Source organism: Octopus bimaculoides, chromosome 13, assembly GCF_001194135.2.
Source record: "Octopus bimaculoides isolate UCB-OBI-ISO-001 chromosome 13, ASM119413v2, whole genome shotgun sequence".
NCBI classification, from domain to species: domain Eukaryota; kingdom Metazoa; phylum Mollusca; class Cephalopoda; order Octopoda; family Octopodidae; genus Octopus; species Octopus bimaculoides.
Window position 1 is genome coordinate 17,499,433 of NC_068993.1, and position 3,167 is coordinate 17,502,599.

Genomic DNA, 3,167 nt, shown 5'->3' on the forward strand with positions numbered 1-3,167 from the left:
ATCATCATCGTTTAATGTCCGCTTTCCATGCTAGCATGGGTTGGACGATTTGACTGAGGACTGGTGAAACCAGATGGCTACACCAGGCTCCAATCTGATTTGGCAGAGTTTCTACAGCTGGATATATATATATATATATATATATATATATCATAATGAATTGTATTGTGTAGTGATACACGTGAGGCTGAAAAAGTAATTAAAAAGATCACGAAGAGGAAAATGACCATACAACTATCTTACGGTTACTTACCATATCAAACTATAAAAGAACAAAATGCAAAGAAAATTTAGATATGATTTGAACCTTGTTACACGAGGCAGCGCACTATATTCCATTTATAAGCATTTAATCTGGTTCTCCTTTACATAGCTTTTCCCTCTTTCAACAAAATCCTTATCACTGAGTAACTCATTATATAACTATCTTTCTATAAATATTTAGATACAAATGCTACTGATTGTGTTCAACAATACAACTCTCACATACGAAAACAATAAGTACTTTTGAAACAAAGCTGGAGTCTTTTCATTTCTTCTCGCTTATTAACCATTATTTATTATGGTGTATAGGATAGCACTAGGATTCATTACACTCACACATGTTTAAATATTGTATATAGTATAGTTGTTGGCAGCACTGATCGGGTGCACCTTTGATCAGAGATTTTCCAACTGCAACTATCCCATCTTTCAAAGATGTACATAAGACTGATTATGTACTTCTGTTTCCCAAGAAATTAAGATGTAATTTGAAGGAGTTACAGCTATTTCTAGTGACCATGTTTAGGTTCCATTATTAGTTTATAAAATATAAAGATTTTTAAGGAAGAAATGAAATGAAGAATGTGATATCCGTGTTCTTTGTTATATCTGTGGTCTTCCTAACCAACCTTGCCTGGACTTGTGCCTCTTGGAGAACTTTCTAGGTGCATTCCCATGGTCTTTATTCTTTACCTTTTATATCTGAATTAAAATATGAAATTGAAGAATCAAGTTGGAAGCAATATAAAAATCTATGGGTAATGGATTTTTCGGGTTAGTGAACAAGATCTCTAACTCTTCTAACTGAACTTATTTTGAGGCTCACTTATTATTCAGTCGGCAAGCAAGTTCCTGCCTTTTAGCTACAAAATATCAAGCAAGTGATTCTAATCTATGGAAGTTTAGTGTAATTAATGTTTAGTTTAAACTGTGAAAGGTTTGTGGTAGAAATGTAGAAATGGTAATGTGATAGACAAAACAACTTCATCATCATTATCATCACCATTTAATATCTATTTTCTTTGCTGGTTTGGGTTGAATGGTTCAACAGGAGCTGGTGAACAGGAGGACTGTGCCAAGCTCCAATGTCTGCTTTGGTATGGTTTCTACAGCCAGGTGCCCTTCCTAATGCCAATCACTTTACTGGATGCTTTTTATGCTGGCACCAGCACCAATGAAGTCACCAATTAACTTGTAAGACAAGTACCCCCAAACTGTGGTAGATTTTAGCATTGGAGGAAAAGTCTTTATGCCAGATGATGAGAGTTTAAAGTATGATAGAGGTACAAGAACAGGTGTCTTGCTGTTAGGGGAGATACATGGTTCCCCAACTGAAAGAGAAAGAAGATAGTGGTGGGGATGTGTCAGGGCATACCCTTGAGTTACAGGAAGGGTACAGTTAAGAGAAATGGTACAGCGGATTGAACAGGGTGAGTGGGTAGGTAAGTTTAAGTGAGTATGGAAGGATAGTTATTTGTGGTATGTAAATGATGGCTCTTTTCATTTTGAGTTCAAATCTTGCCAAAGTTGACTTAATATTTCATTTTTTGGGGGGTGGAGGGCAATAAGATAAATATCAATAATATATCAAGATTAATTAACAAATTAAATAATGCCCCCTATTCCTCCACATATAAAAAAAAAACAGATTTCTGGTCATGTGCCAATTTTGAAGTCAACATTCAATTTGGAATGTGGAAGGAGGTTAGTGATTAGAAAGAAAACATGAACAAGGAGCAAATTCTAACTTGTGGATTGGATAAATATATAATTTAAATTACTGATGTGTTAAATTACTTGCTGTTTCCAGGAAGGGTAATTTTCCCCTTAATCAGAAATGTGTTTCACAGAAGATTAGTTTACAAGCATCAAGTGATGCCAATACACAAGCAAACACACACACATACACACACACACACACACACACACACACACATGCATGCACACACATGACAAGCTTCTTTCAGTTTTTGTATACAAAATCTCCTCACAAAGTTTCTGTTGACTCAGGGCTATAGTAAAAGACATTCGCCCAAAGTACTGTACAATGAAACTGAACCCAAGACTGCATGGTTGGGAAGCAAACTTCTTAACCACATAGCCACACAAGAGCACTCTGTTGGTTACGAGGATGAGGGTCCCAGCTGATACGATCAATGGAACAGCTTGCTCATGAAATCAATGTGTAAGTGGCTGAGCACTCCACAGACATGGGTATCCTTAATGTAGTTCTCAGGGAGATTCAGCATGACACAGAGTGTGACAAGGCTGGCCCATTGAAATACTGGTACTACTCATTTTTGCCAGCTGAGTGGACTGGAGCAACGTGAAATAAAGTGTCTTGCTCAAGGACACAACATCGCCAGGAATTGAACTTATGACCTTATGATTGTGAGCCAAATGCCCTAATCAGTAGGCCACGCACCTTCACAATAGCCACACATGTGTCTATTATAGTAATCATCATCATCATTTAACGTCTGTTTTCTATGAAGACATGGGTTGGATGTCCATGCTCCACTTGTCTGTTTTGGCATGTTTTCTGTGACTGGATGCCCATCCTAATGCCAACCAGTTTAGACAGTGTTTTAATCTCCTAGATTGATTGCCTTCACTGCAGCTGAAGAGCTCAATCTAATCTTAGAAAAATGTATTTAACTCATAGATGGGACCCTGACAAGTATTACTGTTCCAGGGCAGAACAGGCCTGGGAACAACGGTAATTAAGGGATGATTTCACACTTCCTGCAACTCCAGAACTTCCAAACTGGAGCCTCACCACCAGACGCAGTTTAATGTCATACCGTCATACCTAGGGCAAACCTTTTGATGATAGGTTTACTCAATCAAAGCTGACTTGAAGCCAAACAACAACAATTCACAACATTATTAATCTTATGCTC

General features: G+C 37.5%; 1 protein-coding gene across 2 annotated transcripts in view; it reads left to right on the forward strand.

Annotated features, from left to right (window-relative positions):
* The window catches only part of LOC106884323 (NADH-cytochrome b5 reductase-like), a 130,850-nt gene that overhangs the window by 40,793 nt on the left and 86,890 nt on the right, over positions 1-3,167 (forward strand). The window lies entirely within an intron of this gene.